At 37.5% G+C, this 11,873-nt stretch overlaps 1 pseudogene; it reads right to left on the reverse strand.

The window, feature by feature from the left end:
- Positions 1–11,001: 11,001 nt before the first annotated feature.
- On the reverse strand, positions 11,002–11,099 carry LOC145565915 (small nucleolar RNA R71; annotated as a pseudogene).
- Between the last annotated feature and the right edge of the window lie 774 nt (positions 11,100–11,873).

Genomic DNA, 11,873 nt, shown 5'->3' on the forward strand with positions numbered 1-11,873 from the left:
TTTTTTTTTTTGTAATAATAAAATACTAGTACATTTTAATTTTTTCCATCAATTTGTTGTTTAACAAGTCCAGCCCCCAGGACTTGAATGTCCTGCCTTCGCCCCTCCTTGTAACGATTCATGAAACTGTCGGTGACATCTTGCCAAGTTGCAGTATGCTTTGCATCTAAAGAATAAAACCATTGTTGGCAAGAATTCTCTAAGGAGAGAGGGAACACCGCAGGGAAGACTGTTACGTCCAATCCCTTGAGGGCCATGGTTGCAGAGAACGCCTTCAAATGGAATATAGGATTGTCAGTAGGCTTGTTGGAATATTAGCAGTGGAGAACTTTTCGGGGAGTCTGTCCTTCATATCCAAAGGAGTGGGAGGTTGTTTCATATAGGTGAAATCCTTAGAAATCTTGCTCATCTGCTCTTTCAATTTGTCCATGGTAGTGACCCTGTTTTGTTCCATGGTAGTGACCCTACTGGTAAGGGTTTGCATCATGGCAGATAGTGCCTTGATGGATTTGTTGATGTTCTCAATATCTTCCTTAGTGGCCACTGGAACAAACTGAAAGTAGTTTGAAGGCGATAAGTGATGTGGAGGTGGCAAGGTTTTCTTTGAATGTCTCTTAAATCTAAGAGCTTGCTGTGCTAATGACTCGAACCGTATCAATTTACCCCTGCTCCTTGACCAAGTACTGTGAAATAAAATAAATTCACTTAATTGTTTGGCTAATTGCTCAAGATAGGAAAGGAAGGGGAAAAGAATAGACATTTGAAAACAGGTGAGAAAAACTCCACTCATTTTTTATTATGACGAAAAAGGGTGTGCATGAACCTAGTATATGATCATAAACGACATGGTGCATGACTCGAGTCGGAAAATAAAGAAAGTGTGTGGACTATACTTGACTCGTGAGTGATTAAGTGATGTTATAAGACTCATGGTATGACCGTATGATTAGACATGTGAGCAGTAACCAAAATGACTGACACGAGGACCAAATGAGCATGGAAGACTAAAAAAAAAGCTAATTGGACTAGTTCCATAGGCATCGTGACACGGCGAACTGTACCGTGTCGCGATACAAGTTGCCATGACATCACTGATTGCCGTGACGCAGCATTTCTGACATGGCGTGGTGATCAGGTCCAGGTATTTTTGTGTGTTTTTTCCAGTTTTCTATTTTATTTTATTGTTGGCGCTAATTACTAAGTGAGTACAGTCCATTAGCATTGGTTAGTCATAAAATAAACCACCATAAACAAAGAAAACTCGTTAAGGTTAAGATAAAAACGATCACACATAGGGAACGTAGGCACAATGATGCAAAGAAGAGTTCAGAACCTAAGGTCAAGTTTTATGTTCCACAATGGTCAAGTTTATTTGGTGACAAAAGGGTACCATGGTTAAGAGTTTGGACGCGTTAGCAAGGCAACCTCCCTTGAGGGTGTATGCCAACGGGCGGCTTTGCAAGTTCGTGATTAAATCGAACTCGACTCCATGGTTAAGGTGAATTTAATAACTCGGATGAGCCCTTATTGCCGTGAGCGTTTTTGGGTCGATAAAGCTTAAATTCCCTGGGGTTAAGACGTATGTAGAACACACGTGTTTTTTCAGAAAAATCGCAGGAAGCTAATTACGAGAAAAAGAACAGAACCACTGGAAAAATTTTACAGGCACCGTGTCACGGTGGAAATTGCCGCGACACGGTGGAGGATGCCACGACAAGGTACGGTTCACCGCATCACAGTAGTCTGTACTGTATCACGGCGCCTCTTATGTTACACGGTGCTTGTAAAATTCAAGTAGTGCCTCGTTTTTTTCGATCGTGATCAGGCTATCCAATTTTTCCTACGAGCGAACCTAAAATACGACGTTAAAACGTCTATGTATATGTAAAAAATGCCAATTTAATCACAGGAATACGATTCAAGAATCTTTCAAGTTAATCCACTCATCTTAATTAAATATCGATCACGCAAATCGACAAATAACCAAGAATCCTCCCAAGCGGAGTCGCCAAATTATACGCATCGTTCGATGTGCGCCTACGTTAGCATGTTGTGAATATGCTTGGCACTCTTAGAAAGTGGGAATTGACATATACAATTAGGGACAACGATTAGAGACAAGGAAAGTAGGGAGCCGCCAACAAGTTTTTAAGGAACTTGTAAACCGTTCATTAATCATAAAAGGAAACCATGATAAAGGGACAACGAAAGGCAAAAACGATTGACCCGTGAAGGTTACACCCCATTCATAATCCATGAGATTACTAATTCCATATGGTTCGGAACCACAAAAGGAGGATCGGGGATGATGGTACGAAGTGAGTCATGGAGTCACATTCGCCCGTATTGGCCTCTACTCGATTCTTATAGTGAAAAGTGATTCCTACGATATCAAAGGCATACAAACAAAGATTCAATTTTCTCCAAACTATTATTATGCTACATTGTTTGAATATTAATGCAACATATAATTCTAAAATAGTGTGATCACTTGATTTAACAATAAGATTAAAAAAGGAACCTAAACCGATTGTCCAAATTATCTTATTAGGCGTTATATTCAATTACATATTCCCTTTAACAAGGAATATGGTGATCATTAAAAATATAATAAAATTAACAGTAATATTGGAAGCAATTTAACAATATTATCGTTAGTCAAATAATATTATAATAACAACCCTAATCATGATACTAGCAATATTAAAATAAAATAAGTAATTAAATTAATTAATTACACACATTTCGCGCGCCCCTTTAAATTTCTACATCACGAATAAATTGTTAGTAACTTTAATAAAAAAATATAAATCAAATTGAAATTATATTAAATAAAAGTAAAGTTGATTTAGTCAAAACCCTCAGTTAATTCTACCTTTCAACCCTTGGTTTAAGAAAAAAACCTCGGGTCAAGTAGGGACACTTGGAGTGCTAAGGGGATGTACTATGGAAGAATAAGGAGACTCGTGTTTAGGCTAAAGAGGGAGAAGAGAATGATTTTTGGTGTAAGGAGAAAGAATGATTTTTTGGTTCCCCGAACTGCAAAAATAAAGGGGGTATTTATAGAGGAAATGGATAGGTGGGACTCCACAGAACCCTAGAAGAGATAAAGCCGTGGAAAAAACCCTAATTAAGCGCTGTGACACGGTGTGTATACCGTGACGCGGCACTCAACACCATGTCATGGTACCGTTTGCTGTAACACGGTAAAAAGTACTATGTCGCGGCAGACAATTTTACGGTTTTACCCAAAATGCGGCTAAGATCATAAAACACGTGAGGTTCTGTACGCGGAAAGCACAAAAAAGTTTCCTATGTCACGGTATGTGTATCTTGACACGGCACAAGCTGCCGCGACGCGGCGCAGTCCACCATGGCACGGTATTCCATACCGTGTCGCGGTGCACAGTTTTCCTAGATTGCGTTCAAATTCATAAGCGCGTAACAAAACGTGGAAAAGACACGGAAAAAGCACTGTGACACTGTGTCACGATACAAAGCATCGTGCCAAGCCAGCTTATACCGTGGCGTGTTGTTTTAAACTGTTGTGCAGTAATTCTAGTATTTTACGCATTTTTAAAAATATGACAACTTTTGATCCCTAACTTTGAATAAAGAATATAATATATCATTGGAAATCTTATAAAGTCTACTTTCCAACTCAATTAGAATCAGATAAATCATTTGTTGATTTTAAGATATGGCCGTTTTAGTGAAAGGGTGTCGATTTTGGGCCGAGTTTAGTATTTTGCTCATATCTTCTTTGTTTTAAATCGGAATTGGGCTTATGATATATTGTTGGAAATCTTATTAAAAATATTATACAAAAAAAATAATATTTGGATCAAAATTTTAGGGCCACACAATCAGTTTCTCTCGATTTTGGGATGCGGACACGAAAAGTGAAAAATAAGTTACGATTTAGGAAAATGGGCGAAGAATTGGGTTGGTTTATGATATGTATTGAATGGAACATAGATTTAAGCACTCCAAGACTAAATACTCAAACTGACCAATAATGGAGGTGAAAGGTTGTTCATCATCGGGTTTGGTTTTGGGGAGACATTTTTAGGTGTCTACAAAAACATTATCCGACCCGAAACTCAAGAACAGTTCCTTTCTTTCCCTACACTATATCCTTTTTAATCCTCTACCTTAGACGGTAATGAAACTGATAGCTCATCTTCTATCCATACTCTGCCCGATATCTCATATCTTGAAGATATCAAAAAAGTTGTTTGTAAACATGTTTGTGTACAGGAAATTGATCTTGATCATGATGCATTTTATAATTAAGAACTTTTCAATGAACCTAAATCATGCGTGATACCTATGGAAGAGTTTATAACTGTAAACATAGGTATGAAAAATGATGTAAAAGAAGTCAAGATAGGATCATCCTTTTCTGTGTGATGAACAAAATGCATTCATTATTTTACTTATAGAATATGTGGATGTGATTTCATGGTCTTAAGCTGATATGCCTGATGTCGATTGTAATATTGTTGAACATCGTATACCTTACTATCACGATAGTAAGACAAAGCAATAAAAGCTTCGTAGAAGGAAACAAGAAGTTAGTCTCAAAGTTAAAGAAGAAATTTGAAAGAAACTTGCATGCTAACTTCATTAAACCGATCAAGCATTCGGAATGGCTATCGAATGTGTTGGTAGTGCCCAAAAAAGATGAAGGGTCAGAGTGTGGAGTGATTTTAGGGATTTGAATTCAGCATCACCAAAGGATTATTTTCTATTGCCCCACATTAATGTTCTTGTTGATAACATTGCCGGACACATCATGTTCTCCTTCATGGATGGATTCTTAGGATACAACCAGATACTCATGTCATAAGAGGATATGTCGAAAACTTCTTTTATTACCCCAAGGGGAACCTTTTGTTATAGAGCAATGCCTTACGGATTAAAGAATGTTGGGGCCACCAATCAATGGGCCGCAACGAAAATTTTGCATGATCTCATCCATGATATTGCAGTGGTCTATGTTGATGACATGATTGTCAAAATTCATGATCGTGAGATGCACATCGATGCTCTTAAATATTTTTTTGACATAATTAGAAAATACAATCTAAGGCTAAATCCTCAAAAATGTGTATTTGGAGTAACTTCGTGAAAGCTTCTGGGTTTTGTTATGAGTCAAGATGGAATTAAAGTTGACTTTGACAAGGAAAAAGCTATACAAGAGCTTCCTCCACCAAGAACAGAAAAGGAGATTGGGGGATTTCTTGGTAGAATCCAATATATTAGTAGGTTCATATCTCAATTGAAAACTCGATGTGAACCTATATTCAAGCTAATTAAAAAAAATGTTCCTACAAAATAGAATGATGAATGTCAGGCTTCATTCGATTCAATGAAAGAATACCTCTCTAATCCTCAAGTTTTAATGCTGACGAAACTAGGGCAACCCTTAATATTATATCTTACTATCACGGAAACGGCTATGGGAGATTAGGAGCTCTTTTGGCACAATACCAAGAGGGTACCAAGAATGAAATAGCTATCTATTACCTTAGCAAAAAGTTCCTTGAGTATGAAACTAGATATACTCCTTAGAAAGAGATTGTATTACCCTTATTTACGCAACAAAGAAGCATCGACATTATCTACAAGCACATACTATTTATCAAGTTTCAAGGTTAGATCCAATTAAGTACATTTTTTAGAAACCGATCTTGAGTGAAAGAACATCAAGATGGCATGCAATATTGTCAGAATTTGACATTCAACGCATAAATTAAAAGTCTGTCAAAGCAAGAGCTATATCTGGAGCTTTAGCGGATGGACCGAAAAACATCTCACAGTATATGACGATTCTTATCTCATAATTTCCCAGACTATTAGAACTTGGAAAGTTTGCGATGAAAGGTTGCAAATGTACACGGAGTATCATCAACAATTTATCCCATACTTTGAAGAAATAGAGTTCAAGCATCTCCCCCAATGAGCAAAACAGCTTCACGGATGCTTTGGCAAATCTTGCAGTGAATTTCACTTGGGATGATGATGTGAAGATATAATCGATAATAATTGTAGAAAAAGAAATTCCAATGGTAAAATTTGAGCCAAAGATTGCTCTATTAACCCAGGAAGATAGTGAGGCTGCTTGGTATACTAACATTAAGAAGTATTTAATCGATGGAGATTATCCTTGGGGGGAGTCACAAGAAAGATCAGTTGGCTATTCGAAGGCTAGCTTCTCATTTCACGATATTAAAAGGTTCGTTGTATCATAAAAGTTTTGATGGAAACCTGCAATTATGTGTTGATGGGGAACAAACACAAAAAATCATGGAAGAAGTACATGGGGGATAATGTAGACCTCACATAAATGGAAGGATGCTTGCTCGAAAGATTCTTCGAGCAGGGTATTACTGGACTACCCAAGAAAGTGATTGCATCCATTTCGTACAGACGTGCAAAAAATTTCAGTTATTTGCAAACCTTAATCACATGCCGATTATTAGTTTGAATAATTTTACTTCACCATGGCCCTTTTCCAATTGGGGCGTAGATATCATTGGGCAAATACATCCGAAAGCTTCGAATGGGTATCAATATATTTTTGTTGTTGTTGACTATTTTTTTAAATGGGTGGAGGCATCATCATATTCAAAACTAGGAGCAAAATAAGTCTCAAATTTCTGATCAATAACATCATATGTCGGTGTGGGGTACCTTTTGAAATTATCTCCGACAATGGTTCATAATTTGAAGGCCATCTTAAAGAGACCATTGAGAAGTACAAAATCAGTCATCACCAACCATTGCCATATCGTCCTCCAAACAATGGAGATGTTGAAGTAGCTAACAAAACCATTACGATGATGATCGTCAAGATGACAGATTATTAGAGAATGACCCGATAAACTTCCCTATGCACTTTAGGGGTATAGAATTTCCATTCGAACACCAACTAGGACTACTCTATATTCTTTGGTATAAGGAATGGATCCACTTCTTCTAATCAAAATAGAGATTCAATCGCTTTGCGTAATGAATGAAAGAGAGACATCTAAAGAACAATGGTTTAAAGAGAGATATGATAAACTTTCTCTAGCAAGTGAACGAAGGTTACAAACCCTTCACAATATTCAACTCTATCAAAGACGCATCGTTCGAGCTTTTAATAAAAAGGTTAGGGAAAGGAATATTTAAGAAGGGGATTTGGTACTTAAGGAAAATCGAGATCATGATCCACGTAGAAAGTTCAAGCCAAATTAGTCCGGTCTATTTCTGGTCAAACATCTTACACCAGCAGGAGCAGTAAAATTGATGGATCTTAACGGAAATGAGTTCGTTCATTTCACCAACCTTGATCAGTTAAAAAAATATTATGCTTGATTGGTACAAAGTTATATTTGCGAGATTTGCAAAAATAAAAAATAATAAATAAATAAAAAAAACGTGAATCTCCTACTAGTTTTTGATAGGCATATGTGTATCATGTTAGAGTTTAGATTTCATTCATATTTGCATTGCATGCCTAAGAATCATGTTGAAATATTCATTATTATTATTAAAAGATCATGATCAAGTCCATATCTAGAAAAATATGATTACAACATACAAACAAACTTTTTTTTTATTTCATTCAAATGTAACACAAACTCCCTCGCTTTTTAGCGAGATTACGATTACTTTTTTTAAAATAAAAACCATGAAAACAACAACTACATACACCATACTTGAAAGACCAATGCCTTCGAATATGGTTTCTTCTTTTGGAATTAAAAACACACACACAAGGGAAATACAAGTACAAGAATTGAAAATAATAGGAGAACCCTTGTAAGGGTTTGTTCAAGCATCATCCTCGAGGTCCACCAACAACCATGTTGTGTAAGACGCGGTTGGAACATCATCTTCAAGAACTGGGAGTGCTTGGAACATTCATGCAAATTTCCATACACGAGATGATGCCATAAGAGCTTGCACATTACCAATAGCATAAGTGGTGAAAGGTACAACTAGGAGCTCATGGAGTTCAAGGAGTCGTTGAAGTTGGCCTGCTTGCCTCAAACATCTCCAAGGAAGGTAGAAAGTGACACGACACAATCTTGGAAGTGGAACCCCTCTACGCCTATTAGTGCTAATGGTTATGGAATTTATATTAAGAAACGAAATAATCCATTCCATATCAGCTTCAGCAAATAGGTTTGCCCATGCACCGTTGTGGCAACATTGACGGAATATATGGAAAAAACCTCTCTGTCGAATATGTTGGGTTTGGTAAGGAAATCGAGTAGGCAGCCTAGACAGCTTTAATTTCTGACATAACCAGAGTTGAAACACAATTGGAAACCATTTGACAAAATCCCCTGGGTTTTGCTTAAAATGGTCAACACCCATCATAAGCTCCCCTAGGATGAGAGGCCTTAAATGTTTCCTGACTCAATTTGTGATAACAAAGAAAGGCAGCGAACATGGCAGGAAAATAATGATTCCTTGAGTAAGACAAGGCCAAGCAATAAAATGACACAAGCTCTCTCTTGGAACCTTTGGAAGTTGTCATTGTTAGTAAATCCCCTATGAGGTAAAGAGAAAGTTTTAAGGAAATTCTCCAACATCAAAATATCAAGTAAGCGATAATTGCTTTCCATATTCAATGGTATACCTAGTAAATCACTCATGAGTACATCAGTTGCCCTTAGGTCAGAAGGAGTAATCACACAGCCTTGTTTCAGGAGACCTAATAAATCTTCCACTTCTTCTAAAATAGGAGTTATTTTTTGTCTTGATCTCCAAAACGAAAACATGGCGTTCTGATTAGTGTCATTTATGGCGCTCATTTAGCCTCTTTTAGGATGAACTTTAATTGCTTTAATAACTCTTTTATCTCTTTTTCTTTAGTTTTATTTGCTATTTCTCTAGTTTGGGTTTTCCTTATCTGTTTTCCCTTTTTCTTGCATTTCTTAGTTTATTTTGCCTTTTCCTCTTTTATTTGTTTGCTTTTCTTTGATTTCAGGAGATTGGTGATGTCCGAGGAGCTCAATGCTTTTTTCTAGGGATTTGTAAGCCTCAAGATGCAAGTCGGTCTCTCCCTTTCAAGCTCAAGTGTTAAGGGGTGCAAAGTCCAAGTCTTCTAGGCCGCGCTCTCAAGTTGCGTGGGCATAAAAAATGGTGTCGAACCTACCATGGATGCCCTTGGAAACTGCCACCCCCAATGTTCATCAAGTGGAGCGTACGGAGGGTCGAAGGCATCAACGGACGCACGAGAGGAGCTGCCCTGCTCCAAGGCGCGGGCGCGCATATGCGTGGTGCGGCTGCGCTTCTCTGCCTTCCCCGTTCCGTACCCATTTCTCCGTGGCCGCGCATATTGAAGAGAGGGCGCGCGTGTAGGGGTTCTTTTACTATGTATAGTTTTTCGTCTTTTTAAAGAAGAGGAGAGACTAGAATTTGGTGGAGATTGGATTTTTAGAGAGAGAAGATCAAATTGGGAAAGCCTTTGTTCTTAGATTCTAAATAGAGAAACTTGGTGATTTTGATGATTGCTACTTCTAATTTTCTGGCTCTTCAATTTTAATTAAAATTTTGTAAGAAGTCTTTACTCTTTAATGCAATATTAGTGTTTGATTCTTGATTTTTAGTTTAATTTCTAGTTGATTGCTTGATTTGATTTTTGATAGTTTGAGTATAATTTGAATACAACGTTGATGATGAAATTGGTATTTAGTTTACTCTTGATATTCAATTTTGCAATGTGAAGTGAGTAGATTGCTTGCTTGGGATGTGGTGAAGCATGTATGAGTGATAATTCAAAGCTAATTGGGGGATTTTGATTGATTTGATATGGTGATTAAATTTGTTGGTATAATTTGTGCATGTGTTTGATGTCTTGAGGAGTGATCAACCATAACTATCAATCTAGATTGCATTGTAGTTTTCATTGATACGACACATTGATTTAAAAGTTGCTCTTATCGATTGAACTTGTCTTGTGATTTTCCTTTGATAGTCACTCGTAGAGACCACTAGTTTGACCCGAGGAAATAGCTTTACAAGTGATTTTTATTGCATTTGCTACCTTACCTCGCATCATTCGATTGATTGATTTCCTATCCAATTAGCATAATTATCGTGAATGCATGTGGATCCTAATTCCCTAATATCCTTAATATCGTTCATCATATTCAAGTAGTAGCATTGAGTAGTTTGTTTAGACCAAACCGTATGCCTAGACTTTGGAATAGCTTAACTTGAGACCATAGCTTATACCTCATTCTCTTGGGTTCAACCCGGACTTACCCCTATACTAGAGTTAGGTTTGGTTAAAAATTTGGTTCAATTGGGTGAGTCTTAGAACTCAACGACCTAGGATTTTCCTCCCGTAAAAATGGCGCCGTTGTCGGGGAGTGGCATGGTTATTTGCTATATTTGATTCAGTCTATTCCATCTTACTTTAAAATACAAAAAGATTTTAATTTTTTTAGGCTGCATTTGTAGCCGTGCTACTAACCTTTTCTTTGAGATTGTATGCGTAGATCTTGTGTTCGTTCTGTATTTCCTTTTAATCCGGAAATTGAAAGGACAATCACAAGGGTGAGCGTTGCTAAAAGTTCTCCAAGGCAAGAAGAAGATCAAGTCATCAGGGGAGATAACCAAAGAGTGGAATTAAAGGAGTTGGGAGTTCCAGGAGCCTATAGGTATGAGAGTGGGATTACGCCACCTACGACACCGGCAAACTTCTTTGAGATTAGACCGGCTATGATTACCTTTATACAAAGGCGTCAATTTAGTGGTGCAATGCATGAGAGTCCCCTCAACCATCTTAAGAAATTTGAGAAGTATTACAACACTATTAAAGTGAGGGGTTTCTGAAGAGTTTATTCACCTTATGCTTTTTCCTTTTTCTCTCATTGGTCGTGCATTGGAGCGGTTGGACAAGGAGGTGAAACCAACTCCTTGAGGATATGGGATGAGGTGACAAAAGCGTTTTTATCTCGGTTTCATTCTCAAAAGAAGACTGCCGAAGCAAGAGCTCTCATTCATAGCTTCAAGGAAAAACCCAATGAAAGTCTTTATGAGGCATGGGAAAGGCACAAGGAATACCAAAGAGAATGCCCACACCATGGGATTCCTACCTATCAAGTCATCCAAATCTTCTATGGCGGTCTAAGCCCTCGAGGAAAATCTTGCCTTGATGCAGGAGCTGGAGGACCAATAATGAACAAGACGGAAGAGGAAGTGGTGGATATCATTGAAGATGTGGTGAGGCATTATATGGATTGGCAAGATTATGAGCGTGAAACAACAAGCAAAAGCGGTACTTCTGTGTACTCGGTTGATCACATCAATACCATTAACAACTTGTCCTCATAAATCTTGGAATTAGGGAAGGAAATGACCTCCATCAAAGCCAAACTTGAGAGGGCTTCATCTCAAGCACCGATTCTTCCCTCCTAAAATAAGGGAAGAGGTACATTTCCTAACTCAAATCTCTTTCCCTCTTCTAGAAACATGTCTAGTAGCTATATGTTTTGTGATATATGTGATTCATATGATCATGATGCTTCAAATTCTCCTAATGCTTGTTTTGATGGATGTGATGACTATGTTGGTAATGAGAATGAACATGTGAATTATGTGTCTAATAAAAAAGTTGGACCTAGATTTGATAGTCAAAGAAATAATGGGAATTTTGATAATTATAACCACAATGGAGGTTATAGAAACCAAGATTTCCGAGGCAACTATAACCACCAAGGTTATGGTGGTCAAAACCAAGGCCAAGGATATGGGAACCATAATCAAAATTATTGTAATCACAACAAAAATGTCCAAAATCAAGGTCGGGGCAATTGCAGTAACCAAAATCGGGATAATTTTCAAAATAACAATCAAAGAGGTCC

The sequence above is a fragment of the Chenopodium album genome, chromosome 10 (genome assembly GCF_948465745.1).
Source record: "Chenopodium album chromosome 10, dcCheAlbu1.1, whole genome shotgun sequence".
NCBI lineage: Eukaryota > Viridiplantae > Streptophyta > Magnoliopsida > Caryophyllales > Amaranthaceae > Chenopodium > Chenopodium album.